Raw genomic sequence first — 22,970 nt, 5'->3', positions numbered from 1 at the left:
ATAGCTAATCACAGATAATATAATACTATACTAGTATAAACTAAGAAAATAAAACAAAATTTGGTGAAAATTATAATAATACAAAGACTTTTTTTTTAAATTATAGAAACAGTAAATTTCATTACTTATTATTATATATAATAAATGCCATAATTACTTTTCGCAAAAAAAAAACAAAAACAAAACAAATCTAGTAAATTTTAATGACGATAAATACAATACTATTGCTTCTTTTCATTTCCAAAATAGCGTAAAAGCAAATAAAAGAACGATACAAGCCAATTAAAACCTTAAAGGCCTACATCATGTTTGATGTAGGCCTTTAAGGTTTTAAGGTCGCCTAGGCAACATGGTAATATCTAATACATATTGTTGGGGGGAAAAGGATTGTTAGTAATGGAGACTGAGAATCCCATTGCTAGCGATATACCCAACCAGGTCGACCACCTCGCGGTTCTCCCTGGAAACTATCATGGTTAATTCCTGATGAATTCGTCATGATGAGCTAACTGGCCTGTTTTCATTTTCATCTATCACCCTTTACTGGTGCTCCGCCAGCGTATCCCATTAGCGCAGGCGGAATTACCGTTACCATACCATTTTCACCCATAAAAAAAATCTTAAAGACCTACATCAAACAGCTTGGGCAACATGGAAATATCTAATACATATTGTTGTATGATCCTTGCTACTAATGATTGCTATAAAGCATAATCCATTTTTATTAATTTTATTAGCATTAATATTTTACTGTTAAGTGAGATTAAATATAATTAGTGAATGTAATTAGTAGTAAAATGCTATTGTAATAAGTTGAGAATAACATAAAGTAAAAATATATCGTTGGTTACAAGTTACAGTTGATTTGAGTTTGGATCATTGCATTAAGTCAATGATAACTGGTCTGCCATCTATTAATATTTCTTAAACTTCTTTAGCAAGATAGTCGATATAGTAATTTTCAAATAGCTCCATCTAGTATCTAGTTTATGCACTTTAAGTCACTGCTAACCATAAATAATGGTAGTACTCTTCATCGCCGCCAGATGAGTTTTATTGCAACGATACTTTCTCGCTCGATGTTTCTATCCTTATCGCACATACTTAAAAATTAAGCATGTTAGATAGAGACAGTGAAACTAGTGTCAATGTAACATAACGTAAACATGTGTCATGTAAATTGTAAAATGTCAGTCAGTCGTGAGCCAAATTCCTTACGATCGTTACTCCGACCGATTCTGTGTTAAGTTAAATAAATTCGAATAGTTTATAACTATTAAAACGTAAATCAAACATGACGTAGGTAGTGTATGAAACAAAATAGTGCAAAGTTTCGTGTTTAGTGTGGTAATCAGTGCTGTGATGTCGCTAGTTCTCTTACAAGTAACGGTATTGTAAGTGTCGTGAACTTTAGCTGGTTTGTTATTTGAATACGGCCAGTACGCCACATAAAAGCCTGTTCATGACCAAAAGTTAAGGATGCGAAAATAGGCGTAACTTATTTATTCACAAAATAAACGGTAAGTAAAATGTAATTAGTAGTCACTTGCATAATTTAATTCGCTCGACTGATATTTCAAAATATACAGAGAGTTACGCGAACGTTTTCATTAAAAAAAAATATATATATAACTGTTAATTTAACCATTTATCTGCATACGATTAAGTAAGTATGATAACTTTTTTAATTAAACTGGTTGGTGCCTAAGCATAAAAAAATTTTAACATTAAAAAAAAATAAAGAAATTAAAAAAAGAACCTAATCTAACCTATTTGTAAATTAAATCCAGAGATGCCGATTGGTGTGAGAGGACCGCAGGCACTATGGGTGTGAGTAAAGTAAAACATCGACAGTTGAGCAATGACCTTGCCAATAAAGGTTTGCATTTGCCATTCTCTACCGGTTCGCCAGCGGATTGTTACGCACGTCAGACCCAGACCTAGATGACTCATATTTTGAAAAAATATGTTTAAGAAACCACTAAATTTCTTCCGATATTGGTCATCAAGAAACAAGTTAGCCAGGTCAAGTTTAAACAGGGTTTCTAGTCAAACTTTGTTAAATTAGAAACTGTAAGACATCTATAGCAAATATTTGATGATAATAAACAGCTAGAACTAGTTTTATTACCTATTTTCTGTATAGGTAATACCCATCTAGTTACTAGCTTTACGGAATGTCCTATCTTTGCCCAGTTTGTCTTTAATCCATTAACCCCTTTTTTGTGAATAATTAAAATACCATACAAGTTACCTTATGGGGGGGAGGGAAGGGATTGTTAGCAATGGAGTTTGACAGCCCCATTGCTAGCAATATGCCCTATCAGATCAACCACCACGTGGTTCCCCCTAGAAACCATCGTGAACAATTCTCGTTGAATTCGTCACGATGGGCCAACTGACCTGTTTCATCCTCATCTATCATCCTTCACTGGTGCTCCGCCAGCGTATACCGTTAGCGCAGGTGGGGTCACCATACCATTTTAACCAATCAAAAAAAGAAAACTGTATGTATTAATTATGTAGTTTTAACATCAAATTTGTGTTGCGTTCGGCCCCAAAGTTTCGGAAAACATTTCACAGTACACTCTCTGTTTTCATCTAAATCTACCTTTTTACTGGTTGCCCGCCAGTGTATACTGTTAGCACAGGCGCTTTTGCCATACCATTTTCATTAATTAAACAAATCGTCGCCATATACATATGTGTACATTATGGACATCAAGTAAACAACTATGATGGTCGTAATATATTATAATAACGTGTGGTTGTTATTCCTAAAGAATAAGGTGGTAGGACACAAAAGCCTGTTATTTTAATGCCTTATTCCCTTACCAGAGGGAGACTTTGTACAAAAGTCGATTGCTTGGGCACCTCTGTCCCATTCGTGTTTCAACCGTGAAGCAGTTGTGTTTGCATGGCTGTGTTTCGGTTTGAAGGATGGATAAAAACAGAGGAATAACACCTGAGTCCTGGGGGAAAGGAATTGTTAGTAATGGAGACTGAGAATCCCATTGCTAGCAATATACCCAACCAGGTCGATCTCCTCGCGGTTCTCCCTGGAAACTATCATGGTTAATTCCTTATGAATTCATCATGATGGGCTAACTGGCCTGTTTTCATTCTCATCTATCACCCTTCACTGGTGCTCCGCCAGGGTATCCCGTTAGCGCAGGCGGGGTTACCATACCATTTTCACCCATAAAAAAAAAACACCTGAGTCCTCAGGAATGGCAACGCATGGGGGGTATCATAGGCGAAACAGTATATTCTGTTATGTCCATGGTACTGCTTATGTCTATAGGCGACGGTTACCACTTTTCATCAGGTGGGCCGTGAGCTTGTTTGCCATTCTAAGTTGTATAAAAAAAAAATTAATAGCCTATAATTCTTTCTCGAGAAATAAGTTATCAAATGTAAAAATGATACTGATTGTAAAAAAAAAAACCTTCAAACAAACATATACTTGCACTATTATTAGTATAGATTTAAAGTTGCTATGGGGACGACTAAAAACATGGGGTGTGTTTATTGTACACTTGCTAACTTACGTAGCACACATGCAACCATGACTTTCACACATAGTTGGCTGACCCTTAAAATCGCCCTAAAGTGTAGTTTTATAATTACGTACATATGAAATGGCGGTTACGAGTCGCCACGATATAAATAGGTACCTAGATAGAAAGCAAAATGTTTGCAATTATATAAATTTATTTTTTATAGATAGATAAATACTCTATCTTGTTTCCTCCAAAAGATTACAATAGTAAATAAATAGATATAAAAATGTTATAAATAGATACAAATGATTACAAGAAATGTTCACACTGAAAAAGATGGGGTCACCATTCCATTGTCACCCATAAAAAGACCTACATGCAGTACGAACTATCGTGCTCAATTCTTGTCGAATTGGTCATGATAGTTCAAATGACCTGCATTCACCCTCATCTTTAATCTCTCACTGGTGCCCTGCTAGCGTGTATCGATAACACAGGCGGGGTTATCATTCCATTTTCACTAATTAAAAAAAAGGACTCCGGTGTCTTTTTCTTTATCATTCGAGCCCTAACTGTAACTATTCTATCGATAGATTCGATTAACCAAGTGGTACCTCAAGGAATTAACTTCGTCCTCATTCGTCATCTCTCATTACTCTATCCTGCTAGGATATTTTAACTTTCATGGTTAATTGTTATGGAATTCATCACAATGGATTAACTGACCTGCTTTCATCATAATCTATCATACCTCAGTAGTACCTCGTCAGGGTTTACCAATAGCGCAGACGGAGTTGCCATTCCATTATCACACACAAAAACCCTACTAAACTAAACCAATAATGCATGCAAGGTTACTATTTTATTTTCATCTATTATAAAACCACAATAATAATATCAAGTGAATAAAAAAGCTGCTATATTAAGTATGATGTATGCCTACGATCCTGTTACTGTTGTAACGAGGTCCTATTTTTTTAGAGGAATTATTGTGTCTCTACAAAAATTGAAATAAATAAATTTGATTAAACTAAATTTCCCCGTTTATTTTTATTCACCTCGTCGATTGGTCCTTCGAACCGGATATTAAAACAGCGATTTATGAATTTACATATTAATTTATATACTTTACCAACCTATCTCAAAAGACCTCAGTGAGATTAATTTTGACTGACGTCTGTCTGTACAGTTATAAGAATATTCATTCTTTTTCTTTGGTTTTTGCTGACGTAAAAATATCGTGTCTCAGCTATTGTTAACGCTTGACTAATTTATAAATTATAATCAAAATACCATAAAATTTAAATACTGAATAGTGTATGTTTTTATTGAAGATTTACACAATAGATACAGTTTTGCTCTGTTAACTACGAGTATATGAGGACGTGCCAAGTCGCCCAGCTAGCTGTGAAAAGCCAATGCTCACAGTATCACTACGTGATAGAATTCCATCCATAAAATAAATAAAATGATCGCCAGACAGAATCAATAATAACCAGAATTGGTAATAGATTGGTTACATAGCTTGGGTAATTTATAGCAGGTGCAGAAGTACCTTCTCGAATGACAACTCTGTTATAATCAATGGACCCTCAATGAGATAGAGAGATCTTGTCTCATCAAAGTTATTGTAAGAAGTCTATAAATGCAAATGTGAAGCAGTTGTGTTTGCATGGCTGTGTTTCAGTTTGAAGGGTGGGATATGGCTGTGAATTTACAGGGTACAGAGGAATAACACCTGAGTCCTCAGGAATGGCAACGCATGAGGGGTATCGTGGGCGAAACAGTATACTCTGTTATGTCTATGGTACTGCTCATGTCTATAGGCGACGGTTACTACTTTCCATCAAGTGGGCTTGTTTGCTGTTCTAAGTTGCATAAATGACTCAGAACCATAGTTTATGGTGAACTATAGAGGAGACTTACAAATCATCATTATCATTTCAGCTGTTAACTGTCCATTGTTGAATATAGGTCTTTCCCATAAGAAAGGTTTTGTCAGTAGTTGTCACGTTTGGCAAGCGGGTTGGCAAATCCATTTAGGCTTAAGTAATGTTTTAAGAGGGACGATGCTGCCTATTCCTCAACTATTAAGTCCCCTTTGTCGACATCTATGAGAAAGGAAAGAGTGGCTCATTTTACGCTGGAACAATATTGCAAACTACCTACGAATAAAAAATGATAAAATTTTAACTCGAAGTGTTAATAGACTAGCATATGTGATTCAGAACTATCATAATAATAATAAACTCTTTATTGCGTAAAAATAAAGATGTATACAAGGAGTATTTATACAGAATGTGCATATACAAAAGGCGGCCTTATCGCTAAAAGCAATCTCTTACAGGCAACCTGGATGATAAATGATATGATATCTTAATGGTCATTAATAAACGTTGTTAGAGGAGAAAGGGATAAGTAATAACAGTCCAATTGCTAGCATATTCAGGTCGACCTCCACGCGGTTCTCTCTGGAAACCATCGTGGTCAATTCTTGTCGAAATCTTCACGATGGGCCAACTGACCTGCCTTTATCTTCGCCTATCATCCCTCACTAGTGCCCCGCCGGCGTATACTGATAGCGCAGGCGGGGTAACCATTCCATTTTCATACATTTAAAAAAAAATAAAAGCTGTTACACTTAAGTAGTTATATTTATTTATACCGGTAAGTAAACATTTCAAACATATCAACATAGTTCCTGATCGTCAAAGTGAGACATCATTTGAATCACATTTAAAATAGATAAATAGATATATCCAGAATAAGTCTATTCTGGGACCGATCGTAAATAGAAAAAAAAAACATACGTGACTGCAAGTAGATTCCATGTTTATTTTGGCCATCGAGATCCAATGTGCAACAACAATATGTACCAATATGGACCATATGGTACCTACTGACCCAGTTTGAAACATCGTTGGATTTTAAACATATTTTATCACATATTCATGATACGGTAAACAATAAATATTCCGTTGTTCCCGTGGGAACCTGCAAAGTAATTCGTTATTGCACTAGCTAATCTCACTGCAATAAATTCTCGTCGTAGATATTTCTCGTGAATCCATCATTTTGGCCCAACTGAACTCACATCATCCTAACCTATCATAACTGGGGGGAATGGGATTGTTAGTGATGGAGACTGAGAATCCCATTGCTAGCAATATACCCAACCAGGTCGAACTCCACGTAGTTCCCCTTGGAAACTATCATGGTTAATTTCTGATGAATTCATCATGATGGGCTAACTGGCCTGTTTTCTTTCTCATCTATCACCCTTCACTGGTGCTCCGCCAGCGTATCCCGTTAGCGCAGGCGGGGTCACCATACCATTTTCATCCATCAAAAAATTCTATCATTATTGGGGGGAAAGGGATTGTTAGTAATGGGAGCAAATAACCCTATTACTAGCAATATACCTTGTCAAGTCGACCTCCACGTAGTTCCCCCTGGAAATCATCGTGCTTAATTCTAGTTGATTCGTCAGGATGGGCTAACTGATCTGCTTTCATCCTCACCTGTCATCTATCACTGGTGTCCCGCCGGTGTATACCGATAGTGCAGGCGGGGTTACCATTCCATTATCATCCATTAAAAAAAAACCTACCATCACTTGTAAATAGCTCGCCAGCGTATACCTTAATGGTATATCATTCAGAATTTAGGAATTTAAAATGTTTCCCATCTTGGTCCATTTAGTTAAGTTCCACTATCTTTCTGATAGTCCTGCTTCTACAGCTACTGTTTCAAATTTTTATATGTGTATTTATATTTATTCATTAGTATTGCCAGCACTTACATGTACTAATTAAGTTTAAGAATTAAGCAGGTAAATTAAAGGACTCAGTTTATTTGATCGAGTCTTTTTTTTATACAACTTAGAACGGCAAACAAGCTGACGGCCCACCTGATGGAAAGTGGTAACCGTCATCTATAGACATGAGCAGTACCGTAGACATAACAGAGTATACTGTTTCGCCCGTGATACCCCTTATGCGTTGCCATTTATGAGGACTCGGGTGTTATTCCTCTGTACCCAGTAAATTCACGCCATATCCCACCCTTCAAACCGAAACACAACCATTCAAACGAAACTGCTTCACGGTAGAAACACGAATGGGACAGAGGTACCCAAGCAATCGACTTTTGTACAAAGTCTCCCTCTGGTCTGTTGTGTTAACTCAGTTATTGTATAGATATAGTAGCTAGCTTACAAGTGACTACAACAAGTGATCCACTCTACATTGTCGATGAAAACAATAGCCTTGTTTGTCTAGCTTTCACCGGTCTACATTCTAGAATCCTGGATATGCAGTTATCAATCACGTCCCTGCATTTTCGTTTACGTCGATGTTGTTTCGTCATACAACTATACAATAGACCGAGATTTGTATTCGTTTATAAAAGCTACAATTGCGAGTGAATTTATTTATTGAACCGTAAATCTTTTGTTGGGTTACTCTATTCAAATACTTGGTTTTTAATATAGTCAAACGGTCAGTGCATATGGGTATCCACCCATATTCAATCTAGACGAGTGGGGGGAAAGGGATTATTAGCAATGGAGTTTGACAGCCCCATTGCTAGCAATATGCCCGATTATGTCGACCTCCACGTGGTTCCCCCTGGAAACCATCGTGAACAATTCTTGTTGAATTCGTCACGATGGGCTAACTGACCTGCTTCATCACCTATCATCCTTCACTGGTGTCCCGCCGGTGTATACCGATAGCGCGGGTGGGGTTACCATTCCATTATCACCCATTAAAAAAAATCTAGACGAGTTAAATTTTAAAATAAATTTATCAACTCTGTCTCAATGATGTCATATTAAAAAAAGGTGTAGACGCCCTGACATTGGAGCTTGGAGATAATGATAATTTAGCATCAAATTATCATTTTTATACTCTTCCATGTAAATGACAAACACTGGCTATCTTAATTATTCGTATTGCTTCAATAACTTTACCCTTAAAAAAAAAAAAAAACTTTATCCTTTTTTAACTATTTCTGACAATGTGATAATATGTCTATGTGTGCTGTCGATGTACTCGGAATGTCTTTATTCTTTTTTTTTTATTTTAATTATTCTAAAATCAGATTGATAAATTTCTTTATTCTAAAATTAAATTCAAATTAAACTGTTCTAATCTAGGGTCAAGATGAAATATGTTTGCCTCCATCTGTTCCGTTGCTACTGGTTTTCCCCGAGGCTGTTGACCTTATTACAATTATCTGCATCGCCATTTAAATTAAGTGTTCTTTTTTCAAAATACAATCAATGTACCGCAAGCGGGAAAAGAATGTCATGATCATGGCTGGTGTGTCAAACAGCCTATAGTATTGGCAGCAGACAATTTTAATTTTTATGGTGATAAACATAAGGAATGTTTTGTTTCGGCGTTTGCACTTCGAGATTATAATCAATTGCATGCAATTTCGATCCATGGACTAAACTGTTATCTATTGGTAGGTTTATCAAACGATAATGAAGGCAATCAAGGGCCTATTGAGTACTAGCTTTTACACGTGACTTCGTCTGCGTGATATGGTTATTGACCCAAATAGTAATCCTTGACCATCCCATATAATACGTGTGTACCAAATTTCATAAGGACTTATTTAGCCGTTATGGTGAAGTAAATAAGTAGGAGGAGGGGATTATTAGTAATGGGACTAGCGACCCCTTTGCTAACAATATACCCTATCAAATCGATTTCCACGAGGTCTCCCCTGGATACCATTGTGATTAATTTATAGTTAAATTTGTCAAGATTGTCTAACTGACCTGTCTTCATCCTATCCCTTTCATCCTTCACTGGTGCTCCACCAGCGTATATTAGTATCGCAGGCGGGGTTACCATAAAAATGACTTTGAAAGCCGCTTAAAAATTAAAATGAATCGATAAATATATTTGTGAATTAGTTGTTTTCCGCGGCGTTGCCCACGTGAATCGGCATATACAATATTCTATGAGTTTAAATATAATATATACTCAGCCTACCTTCATAAAGTTTCAGCCAATTGAACTGATTAGTTACTATATAGCATTTTATATGTGATTCTTTAGATTGATATAACTTTTTTATCTATGAACCTATTGGAATAAAACAAATACTAAATATTAAGTGGAGCAAACCGCAACGCATAAGTAAACAAACATACGTGTACAAACGTACAGATGAACAGACAAAAATTCTAAAAATCATTGTTCTGAATTCTATTGCCTTCATAAAGCTCCCCTGTAATAGATTTTCTTATATATCTTCCATGTACAGACAGGGACTAGTTACGATTTGATTTTTTTTTATACAACTTAGAATGGCAAACAAGCTGACGGCCCACCTGGTGGAAAGTGGTAACCGTAGCTCATAGATATGAGCAGTACCATGAATATAACAGAATATATTGCTTCGCTCATAATACCCCCCCCCCCCCCCTTCCGTTGCCATTCCTGACGACTCAGGTGTTATTCCTCTGTATCCTGTAAATTCACGCCACATCCCATCCTTCAAACTGAAACACAGCCATGCAAATACAACTGCTTCATGGTAGGTAGGAACACGTATGGGACAGAGGTGTCCAAGCAAACGACTTTTGTACAAAGTCTCCCTCTGGTAAATGTATAGATAGATAGATAGATAATTTATTTACATTACTTACTTACAGCACACAAATTACAACATATATATACAAAAGAAGCGAGATAACATAAATGAGAAAAAAATAATAATACACAAAGCTAAATACAATTTTCATTTGTGAGTGTGCCATAGCAATATAAAGTGGCCACAACTGTATTGATACCATGTAGATAGATAGGTAGGGATGGATCGTTAATTTGATATAAACGTATTCAAATAGTCCTACAGTATCGGTTCTCTATAAAAGACTGTGTAGATGAGTACAATAAATTACTGTTTGGTTTTCGAGCGCCATTCAACCTACTGTTGGCCGATTCATCGGGAATCGTGATTTGAATGATTTATTTCCAGATCACTTTCCCTCTTATTGTTTATATCATTGTATATTTGTATTAATATAATATTACATTACATGCACATGCATGCACGTATTTGTCATACCGCGACGATAAATATCTGATTTGTGTTTGAAATATTTGAACCTTAGTTTTTTTTTTTTTGATGGGTAGAAGTGGTATGGTAACCCCGCCTGCGCTAACGGGATACGCTGTCGGAGCACCAGTGAAGGGTGATAGATGAGAATGAAAACAAGCCAGTTAGCCCATCATGATGAATTCATCAGGAATTAACCATTATAGTTTCCAGGGAGAACCGCGAGGAGGTAGACTTGGTTCCTTCTTGGTTGGTATCCTCTGTAAAAGGTGGCATATTCAAGGCTCGAATTACGAGTATATAATTATTTTGATAAAAATTCGCTGGTGCAACGTATTGAAACTTGAGAAGGCTTTTTACTAAAGTCGTCTGCTTTTGAATTTCTAAAACAGCTGCGGTTTTATAGCTGTCAGTTTGAAAGGTGGAATAAAATAGAATAGAATAGAAACATTTATTGCCATACAATTACAATATAAAATATATATAACATATACAAAAAGTGTCCCATACTAGGCAAAAGGAACCGGCTCAGCTGATGCTGTGAGTGTCCCAGCGCAATGTGAACATCTGCACAGCGCTGGTTTTCAGCCAGTCCCTCTCTTAACAAAACATAGTGAATTTACATGATACAGAGGCATACTATTTTAGTTGTCAAGAGTGGCGCACATGAGGAGTATGTATCATGGGTTTTGCAATGTATTTTTTAATGGCTGTTAGGCTGTTCATGACTTTAGGCGATGGTTACCACTTTCCATCAGGTGGGCTGTGTTCTCGTTTGCTATTCTAAGTATCTTGAGAATTAATAGTTTTGCGATTACGGATAATGGACCAGTTTTAACCGACTTCAAAAAAGGAGGTTCTCGATGCGTTTTCAATATTTTTTTTTGTTTGTTACCTATTTGTTTTACTTACAGATTGGTTCCATGGAAATTTTACAAGTAACGTTGTTTTTTTTTTTGCGGTACACTATCATTTTATGACAATTTTAGTTTCAACATGTTTCACACGAGAATAAAATGTTTAACGTCACATTTGGTACCTATTCCATTCGAAAGCAAACTTGAACCGTGACATAACTCAAACTTAAGTATACTTTATTTAAATAACCTTGTTTACAGGTTCAAGTCAACTTTTTTTTATGATTCTACCTGTAGCTTGGGGAGGTTGTTATCTGCCGGGAAGATTTATTTATTATTATTATTAAAGTGAAAAGGAGCTTAACATTCTTTTTTGTAAACATAATGCGTATTATAGAATTATTCAAATAAATTCGGTAGGAGCCGTGAGATCGTGCGTGCGTGCGTGCGTACGTACGTGCTGCGTGCGTTCGTGCGTGTGTGCGTGCGTGCGTTCGGGCGTGTGTGCGTGCGTGCGTGCGTGCGTGCGTGCGTGCGTGCGTGCGTGCGTGCGTGCGTGCCTGCCTGCGTGCGTGCGTGCGTGCGTGTGCGTGTGTGTGTGTGTGTATGTGCGTGACATATTTCTTTTTGTATAAAATATTTCCGGGTTTATTGTAATTCTTCTATAATATCTAATAACTTATCAAAACTCATTTTCTTGTTTAGTTCTAATTCAGATTCTGTTTATTATGTTTAATTTTTACTTAATTCTTATCAAAAATCTGGACTTACTGCAATGGTTAATCCATTGCAGTAATAGTACATTGCACTGTCTAACAAAATCTATACCAGCATCCAACAAAATTGTAAATTATATGCATAATCGACTGATGCTATTCACGTTTATTTTAACTTATTTTTACATAACAGTCTAATGATTTAACTCAATTGAGTGAAATACTCTTATTAAAGAAACTTGAAATATAACTCCAATATATAATTCAGTGTCGTGATGTAACTATATTATGTAACACTCATTCCCCAAGACCTTTTAAAATAATCTAATGTCGGAACAGTCATGGATAACAAATGGAGTATAACATTTGGCGAAATGTGACAACGTGGCAATCTGTCGATTTTCAAAAACAATTTCGTGACGTCGGCAATAAAATTGGGCGGCGGTAGTCACTTACCATCGGGTGAGCCGCATGCTCGTTTGCCCCCTGTGTTGTAAAAAACAAAAAGAAAAAAAAGTATGTAGGTACTATTTACCTGCAAAGGTTTTTTCACAGTTTTTAATGTTTCTTATTTAAAAAAAAAGTGCTCTGGTAGTGAACTACTTAGATAATTTTTATTTTATTTATTTGTAAAAGAAAAATCAAGACTCAACGCGGAACGCACGTTTAATGCCCCTGATATTGCGGACGTTCGTAGGTTACGGTGACCGCTTATCATCAGACGGGCCGTATGATTGTTTGCCATCTCAGTGGTATAAAAAAAACATAAAAAATTATGAAAATGTTTATGGAAATTGACATTATTGCAACGTTGCCACACTCCGTCAAGTTGGAGGGTAAGGGATTGCTGGTAATGCAGATTATCAGTTCCGTTGCTAGCAATATACCCTATCGGGCCGACCCCCACTTGGTTCCCCTTAGAAACCATCGTGCTGAATTTCATCACGATGAGCTAACTGACCTATTTTTTCTTTCTCAACTATCATCCCTCACTGGTGCCCCGCTAGTGTGTACCGTTAGCGCAGGCGGGGTTACCATTTCATTGTCATCCATTAACCCCCCCCCCCCCCCCATGGCTTTGATTTGAGAAATTATTGCTGTAAACATATTTTAATAATTTCGGTAAATTATTGTTTTATAATATAATTTTGTATGTTTTTTATCTTTACATTTATTACAAATTTAGTTTATATTGGCTTAGCGTAGGCGGGGTTACCATTCCATTATCGTCCATTAAAAGAAACTCCGTGAAGCTTTAGAAACTTTTTATTAGAGGGAGACTTTGTCATGTCCATGGTACTGCTCATGTTTATAGGCGACGGTTACCACTTTCCATCAGGTGGGCCGTCAGCTTGTTTGCCATTCTAAGTTGTATAAAAAAAAAAAAAAGTTACGAACGTTCTTAATTTTGATTGTTAAAGCCAACAAACTAGTGATGGAAATCAATCTGATGTAATGCATTATAATATAATTATTCGTGGCTTGAATGGATTCGTGACTCACTCATTAGTATTTGAATAAATAAAGTAAAACATTGCTGCAACAGAACATTTATTTAGAGGTCAAATCGCATTTTTTAAACGACAAGTACCACATAGAACAAAATAAATCTGTTTTAATTATAAAGCACTCTTATACCTACTTGTACAACAATTGGTCCATTACCTTAAGGTTGTCTTGAAAAGATTGCTCTCAGCAATAAGACAGCCTCACTGTACTTATACAATTGTATCGTTGTGTTTGTAAATTGTCTTGTTTATTTCCTATATTGTATAATGCAAATAAAGTATACTCATTCATTCATTCATTCATTCATTCATAAATCTGTTTTTCTTTTAAATAAATATTGAATCGAACTTGCATAGAGTGAATTACTGTTATCTAAAATTATCTTATTTATTATTTTATATTATTTACCAAGCTTTATATTTGAGTAGTTAAAGCTTAAAATGTTTTTAATTAAGAAACAAAAAATAGGCATACCTAATAGGTATGTAGCTAGGGGAAAGGGATTGTTAGTAATGGAGACTGAGAATCCCATTGCTAGCAATATATCCAACCAGGTCGACCTCCTCGCGGTTCCCTGTGGAAAATATCCTGATGAATTCATCATGATGGGCTAACTGGCCTGTTTTCTATCTCATCTATCACCCTTCACTGGTGCTCCGCCAGCGTATCCCGTTAGCGCAGGCGGGGTTACCATACCATTTTTACACATAAAAAAAAGGTATGTTTATTATTTAAATGTGACAGAAAGTGACCTCTGACTACCCCTCTTCTAATGGTATCTGTTATTTATTTATTTAGTATAAAATATCAAAAGGTAACCAACGTAATGGACACACATATTCATATTTTTTTTTTTTTTTTAATTATTTTTATTAAAGAATTCCACGACCGGCTCTTGGCCACAACAGAATATCAGTGTTTTGCTGTTTTGGGGGCAAAACAATAAACTGAGTTGTGAACATTTTGTATCACTATAGCACACGTATGAAAGAAGAAATGTTACTTATTTTATATATTTTACTTTCTTTTTGTATATGCATTCTTTTATCTCTTTTTATTGTATGTCTGTTGCATAATCTGTAGAGAGGTCAATTCTGTACATGAAATATATTTCCAAAATAACTATCAGTGGGTGATTAGTGATCGATACTTATGCCAAAAATGCAATCAGTAAAATTTTTGTCTGTCTGTCTGTATGTTCGTTATAGAAACAAAAACTACTCGACGGATTATAACGAAACTTGGTACAATTATTCTTCATACTCCTGGGCAGGTTATAGTATACTTTTCATCTCGCTACGGTCAATAGGAGCAGAGCAGCATGGGGAAATGATGGGGAAACGGGAGAAATTACTCCATTTTTAAGCTTCCGTCGCGTGTGCAGCCTTAATGGGCATTTTTAAAATGTAAAAATGTCCACCCATGCGAAGCCGGGACGGGCCGCTAGTATATATTTATTTATTTATTTTACACTTTATTGCACCAAGTAAAAAAAAAATAATAACAAATACAGTAAATATTAATGAGAAGTGATACAAAAGGCGGCCTTATCGCCAAGCAATCTCTTCCAGACCACCTTTGGGTAGAGGACATTGAGAAAATGACAATTTTATTTCTGTATCTTCTGTAGCACTAAAACATACAGTAATATACAAAGTAAGCAAAGGCGAACTTATCTCTAAAAGAGATCTCCTTTAGTCAACCTAAGACAGTGGCATAGGAAGTAGTGTTTTTTTTTTTTTTTATATGTAATATTATATGTGTTTTTAGCAATAAATATGTTCTATTCTATTCTATAAATCTTATCATTTACTGTACACGTTAATTGGTATAAAATCTAATTAAATTCTGCCCCCTTACATAAGTTTTCATGTTGCACAGCTTTGTTTGAAGCCAAGGCTGTGAGAATGTTTGTTGGAATAAAGACAAAAGATAACTAATGTTAATGCTCGGACCTTGCTCGTTTTGTTACATTGTTGGTGTGCGCTTGTGAAAAAAAAAAAAAAGAATCAGTGGAATTGCACATATTGTGGTAATCAACTAATTTAACGCCAAATTCTTTAAGATGGTCATGAAGAATTTTTTTTTACACATATATGTATATTGTTTTTTTTTTTTCTTTATTATAATTTGTCTTGTGTATTCATAACGGGTTCTTTCCCGTGGATGTCGTAAGAGGCGATTAAGGGAACTTAATGGTAGAGGAATGGGAGAACAGCGTTCCTCTTAAACCATATCTAAATGTCTAACTGCGGTTGCCAACCCGCCTACCAAGCGTGGCTACTATGGTAGACTATAATTCACTTAGTCGCCTCTTACAACGGAAAAGGAACGGGTGGCTTATTCTATGCCGGGACCACACGACAATATATTTCGCACGGCAATTCTTATAATATATTTATTGAATTTACTAAATTGCTACATGACTTGAATTCATAGTTCGCAATTGATTCCGTTTTGAATGATTCCATGCAAGGTAGCGTATTTTTTGTTTCTTTTTTTCGATCACTTAACGCCGTGAATATGCAGTGGGAGTCACAATGGCGTGTTATGCTATTGTTAATCGTGACTCCAATTATGTTTTGGATCTAATTCATATGGTGTGCTTCATAGTGGTAGTACATACAGCGTATTATTTCAATCTTGTTACAAAAATAACACTTGCTATTTACGAGTTATATACATTATTGTATCGTCTAATGTATGAATGTGAATGGTTTTTTTTAATGGTTGACATCATCAGCATATCAGCCTGTAACTGTCCACTGCTGAACGTAAGCCTCCAACTTGAGGGGTTCTGCCAGTAGTTGCCACGCTTGGCAAGTGGGTTGGCAACCGCAGTCGGGTTTTAGAGATGTTTTAAGAGGTACGCTGCTGCTCATCCCTCACCTTCCCTTAGTCGGCTCTTACGACACACACGGGATAGGGAGGGGTGGCCTATTTTTTTTTTTAATGATAATGAAATGGTAACTCCGCCTGCACTAACAGTATACGCTGGCGGGGCACCATTGTGAGATGATAGGTGAGGATGAAAGCAGGTCAATTAGCACATTGTGACGAATTCCACTAGAAATAACCACGACGGTTTCCAGAGCGAACCGCGTGGAGGTCGACTTGACAGAGTATATTGCTAGCAATGGGAATAGTAGTCCGCATTATTAACAATCCCTTTCCCCCGAATGTGAATGGTTATAAGTGCAAAGGAAGACCCATAAAGAAATGCATGGATTGTATGAAAGATGACATGGCAAAAAAGGGTGAAAAACTAGTGAGATGACTGCAAATAGGGATGAATGGAAGAAGAAATCATTACATCAGCCTAAAATACATATGGGAAAAGAGTAGGAAAAATAAGATTTTTATTATTTCCCTTTAAGAAAAATATAGTTACATAAAATATTAACGACTCGTCCCGATTTTGCATTTCGTACAAGGAATTTTAAAATCCATTAAGTATTTTTGAATTTATCCATTATGAATAAAAATAGAAGCTTTAAAACTTTTTCTTTTTATAATATTAGTTTAGATATGAAATGAGATGAAATTTTTGAAATATGCGTGAATTTACTGGGTACAGAGGAATAACACCTGAGTCCTCAGGAATCGCAACGCATGGGGGGGTATCATGGGCGAAACAGTATACTCTGTTATGTCTTATCATGGTACTGCTTATGTCTATAGGCGACGATTACCACTTTCCATCAGGTGGGCCGTCAGCTCGTTTGCCATTCTAAGTTGTATAAAAAAAATGCCCAAAACATTGTTGATAAGATATTGCATTTGTCAAGTGTACAAGATGTCCATTATGTTTGGCCATATCAAATGACATGCAAATATTAATCACTGTGTTTACATATGTTTTTTTTCTTTTTTTAACTACTTATTACATTGATATAATTTTAACAAAAACACAAAAATCATTATTGCTATCAAGTGCATACTTTGGATCGTGCATTATAAGTAATCAACAAAGCTATTATAAAATAAATATGAATGATAGAAGAGTTATACGCCAATAACACTTTCTTCCACGCACTCTTTGGAATCAACTTCCAGCAGCAGTATTTCCGAACCGATACGACAACATAACCTTCAAGAAAAGAGCATATTCCTTTTTAAAAGGCCGGCAGCACACCTGCAATGCTGTAGGTGTTGTGGGTAGACCATGGGCGGCGGTAGTCACTTACCATCAGGTGAGCCGCATGCTCGTTTGCCCCCTACGTTGTAAAAAAAAAATAAAAAAAAAATATTAAATAATAATAATAAACTCTTTATTGCGCACAATAGAGACGTATATAAGGAGTATTTATACAGAATGTGCATATACAAAAGGCGGCCTTATCGCTAAAAGCAATCTCTTACAGACAACCTGGCATAAAGAATGGATAAGTACAGAGAGAAAGGTAGATGATGCAAGTCAGAAGCAGTTAGACAAGAACAAAAAAAAAAATATTAGAATTATAAGAAGCAAAGATTGTAAGCTTTTGGAGGAAACAATAAAGAGTATCTGTCTATCAATCTATCTAAGAGCCAATATAGTTATGATTATGTATCCAAATTGGTAACAAGCCTGACCGGTCTCCAAAAGAACTGTTACAAAATCGACTTGGTGGCATGAAGGTCGCAAAACCAGATTGTACAGGACAGACAGACGGATAAAATGTTTATTTACATGTAGGCGAGACACATGTTACTTGGAAAATACTTGGAATCAAATATAGTATAATTTATGATTATTTTTGGGTGGGATATGGCAGTGAATTTACAGGGTACAAAGGAATAATACCTAAGTCCTTAGGAATGGCTACGCATGGGGGGTATCATGGGCGAAATAGTATTATCTGTTATGTCAATGGTACTGCTCATGTCTGTAGGCGACGGTTACCTTTCATCAGGTAGGCCGTCAGCTTGTTTGCCATTGGAAGTTGCATAAAAAAAATTTACGGTATTCCCCCATAAGGGGACTTTTGCCAGTAGTTGCGACGCTTGGCAGATGGGTTGGCAACCGCAGTCGGGTTTTGGTGATGTTTTAAGAAGGACGCTGCTGCCCATCCCTCGGCCACTAAATTCTCTTAGTCGCAGTTTAACGATGCAGTTTGTATTCTAAGCATTTAATTTTTCAAAAATACTATAAGCTAAGAGATGTCTACGTTTTAAAGCTAGTTAAGATAAAACCGGTTTTCGTGAAACTTGATTTAATGATAATTTAATTCCTCTCTATTAATGTTTTGACCTATTATAATTGTAGAAGTGGGGAGAAAGGGATTGTTAGTAATGGAGACTGAGAATCTTATTGCTAGCAATATATGTGGATGCAAATGATGATAGTGTGGGTGGTAATGACTGGAAATCAGTGATTTGTGGATATACCTTACCCTACGAGTACTCTTATCGTCAGTCGGTTAAAACAACAAAGTAATCCACAATTAAACAAAACCAAATAATTTTACATAATCCATTCATCGAAAGGAAGCGTGGAGGAAAAGTGGCAAATACAAAACGGAATTTCACCGCACCAAGTTGTGTAACCGTTGTTGTGTCACAAACTGCAGAACTATTGTTTTGCAAAGGAGAAAAACGAAAGCTTTTACTGGCCTTTAACAATGGGCCGACACAACTTGAAAACGTTTTCAGTGTGATTTGAATTTGTTGTCTATGGCTTAGTGTGTTTAGAGAAACCTATTTCTATTTGTCTATGGTTGCTTTAGCTTTCTTTAGGGATTCTTTTTGAATAGGCAAAGAGTAAGTAACATACATCCAAAATATTACAATATTTCACATTATTATTACTAGAGGAAGACTGTACAAGTCGTCTGCACGAGTACCTCTATTCTACCCGTGTTTCTGCCGTGAAGCAGCTTTTTTTTGCATGGCTGTATTTCGGTTTGAAGAGGGGGATGTGACAGTGAAATTACAGTGTACGGAGTAATAATACCCTTGTTCTCAAGAATGACAGGACATAAAAGATACCATAGAGTATTCTGTGACATCCATGATGCTATTTATGTCTATGACAAATGCCGCTCTCCATCAGATTTTATAAAAAATAATTAAGTCTCATAAAAAACATTCTTTTAGCAATCTGAATGAAAGATATTTTGACTCAATATCTCCTTAATTAAAGAGCAAGCAATACACGCCTTTGGTATTGTAGCTCTCTACTTACTTCAAACTAAAATAAAGTATGCAAGCTGGATGCTTAGCTCTATTTATATATATATATAAAATCTCTCTTAATAGATGGAGAATTGTTGCAGTCGAATTGGTCTCAATAAAGTTGGCGGACTTTTATAACGATCAAAACTGAGGTCATATTTGCGAATACCTTTTGATAATAGCATATTTAAAAATAGAGGTAAATAACCGACATAATCCAATAATAAAATAATATATAAAAAAGAAGATAACAAATTAAATTAATTATAACAACACTTACCTACTTTATTGATATAACAACTAAATGATAATTTAGTCCGGCGCAAGTCTGGCCATAATTACTTTTGTAATAAAAAATAAAATAATAATGTCAAGTTTGAATTTGGAATTATATTTTTTCTTATTTTGGCCCAGTCAGCGTCATAACCAACAAAAAAACGTTTTAATGAAATCTGTGCAACCAGTTCATTAAATTTGGAAGTTTTACATCGTAACATCGATGGGTATTGATATTATTTGACTGACATATGTAAAGGCATATTATAAATAATTGAGCAGCACTATTAATATTAATTTATTCTTTTACTTCTGGGTTGTTACATAGATTCATTTTATAGTTTCGTCAATATGAGGGCAGTGCTGACTCATGAGTAATGTAATGGTTACATAGATACATTGTGATTCATAGAAATTTTCTCTCTTTGGTTTCGGCAATAATATTGGCGCCAATTGTTAAATAATGAAATGAAGTTTAGTGATAACAAGGACCATTTTAATATTTTAAAGTAGGTGCATTACAAATTCGATTTTGATATGTATTATGTAGATAGACAGTTAAGTGTTTATATTTTTATACAAGTTTACAGAGAAGGTCTTAGTTTGGTAGTATTTTTTATGTATATCTTATGTGATATTTATGCGTATTTTTTATCATCTTTTTTTTATATTTCTTGCAACTACTTCTCCAATTATCACTGGTACTCGGCCAGCGTATACCTACAGCGCAGGCGGAGTTGCCATTACGTTTTCACTTATTAAAAAACTTTGTTTACATCTTTATAAAATAGTAACTATATTAATTATGTAATAAATTAATATTTATTTATAAGAGATTTCTTCCAGAGAACCGTTTCATGAAAATTGGATGTTATTTTAAAAAAAAAGGTTTTGTACACTTCTCACATAGATTATAAAATTGATGAGCAATTATTAATCCAACACTTCATAACATAACAAAGATTGTGTTTCACGAGAAAACCGACTTCAGTTGTGGCCAGTTATTTAAATTTCAAAATTAAACTAGTGAACCGATTTTGTTAATATTTCTACGGGACCAATCTATAACTATATACTTTCAGATAAAAAAGAATTGTTCAAATCACTTTTGATTTAATAAAGATAAGAGATAACAAACATAAAAAGATACAAATGAATTGAGAACGTGCTTCTTTTTGAAGTCAATTGACAAACAGAGAATAATGTAATTTGGAAAATGTTTGGACTTATAATTGTAATATAATGTAGACTTAAAACCATTTTAACATTTGCATACCTCCGCGGGGTGCTGCATGTTATGTGCCTGTATATGTATGTAACTTCTTATTGTACCATGTAGCAAGCGAATAAATATGATTTGATATGATTTGAACAAATAGACTTTTGATCTCACATGAAAGTATAAAAAAAGATTTGAAAAATCTCTTTATTTAGTTACGAACAAGGGAATGTTAGAAACACGTTTCTGTCATCAGTATTTACTTGCCACCACACGGTCGCCATATTGTGATTTCCGCGTCAGGAACGTGGAGAGATCAGACCGTAAAAACTGCATTCAGTACATACCAGCTGGTTGCGCAACGCTAGGCAACAGCGCGCTCGTGTAATTATTGATTACGAGGCAACATTTAATGATGCCAATAACTCACAATTTACTGACGACTACATACTTCTTAATTATAAATAAATAACTTACTAATATGGCCGTACTATCCCGGCATTTTTTTTTATACAACTTAGAATGACAAACAAACTGACGGCCCACCTGATGGAAAGTGGTAACCGTCGCCTATAGACATAAGCATAACAGAGTATACTGTTTCGCCCATGATACCCCCCATGCGTTGCCATTCCTGAGGACTCGAGTGTTATTCCGTCCACTGACATCTTGTAATGCATTTGAGATCGTCACTCCATCTAGTGGAGGGTCGATTCATTCGAGGACCATTCCTGAGGACTCAGGTGTGTTGCCTCTGTACCCTGTAAATTCACGCCATATCCCACCCTTCAAACCGAAACACAGCCATGTAAATACAACTGCTTCACGGTTGAAACACGAATGGGACAGAGGAACCCAAGCAAACGACTTTTCTACAAAGTCTCCCTCTGGTAATGTTCCATCGGTATGGAATGGGCCACCCCTTCCTTTCCCATGGGTATCGTAAGAGGTGATTAAGGTAACTAAATGGTCGAGGGATAGGCAGCAGCATCCCTCTTAAAACATTATCCAAAGACCTGACTGCGGTTGCCAATCCACCTCCCAATAGTGGGAAAGCCGTTAACTGTCCACTGCTGAACATAGGCTTTCCTAATAAAGGCAGTTTTGCCAATAAGTACTTGCCACTGTTGGCAGGCAAGATGGCAACCGCAATTAGGCTTTTTACGTTTCTTACAGTTGGGTTTATATTCAATCAGGTTGTATTATCAATCTTCGTTCGGAAGATTTTTAAGACCAAAATTCGGTACCAGAGGGAGATTTTGTACAAAAGTCGATTGCTGGGGTACCTCTGTCCCATTCGTGTTTCAAACGTGAAGCAGTTGTGTTTGCATGACTGTGTTTCAGTTTGAAGGGTGGGATATTACAGGTTACAGAGGAATAACTCCTGAGTCCTCAGGAATGGCAACGCATGGGGGGTACCATGGATGAAACAGTGTACTATGTTATGTCCATGTTACTGCTCATGTCTATAGGCGACGGTTACCACTTTTCATCAGGTGGGTCGTCGTCAGCTTGTTTGCCATTCTAAGTTGTATAAAAAAAAAAACTATGTAATTAGAGAAGCATCACTGATGCGAGCAAATATTGATATGTTCATCTAGCCTTAAGCTTAGAAGGAAATAGAAATATTTTATTCAAGTGAACTTAGATTTAA

General features: G+C 35.9%; 1 protein-coding gene across 1 annotated transcript in view; it reads left to right on the top strand.

Moving 5' to 3' along the window:
- Nucleotides 1-1,205: 1,205 nt before the first annotated feature.
- LOC113518783 (cadherin-87A) overlaps nucleotides 1,206-22,970 on the top strand; it is an 80,606-nt gene continuing 58,841 nt past the window's right edge. Inside the window, exon 1 of the mRNA XM_026903772.3 lies at nucleotides 1,206-1,520. The gene's annotated coding sequence lies outside the window, so the exon portion shown is untranslated. The remainder of the gene's footprint in view (nucleotides 1,521-22,970) is intronic.

Source organism: Galleria mellonella, unplaced genomic scaffold, assembly GCF_026898425.1.
Source record: "Galleria mellonella isolate WM207_F2 unplaced genomic scaffold, CSIRO_AGI_GalMel_v1 utg874, whole genome shotgun sequence".
Taxonomy (NCBI): Eukaryota; Metazoa; Arthropoda; class Insecta; order Lepidoptera; family Pyralidae; genus Galleria; species Galleria mellonella.
Note: the sequence above shows the minus strand (reverse complement) of the source record. Positions and strands in the feature narration are given on the sequence as shown.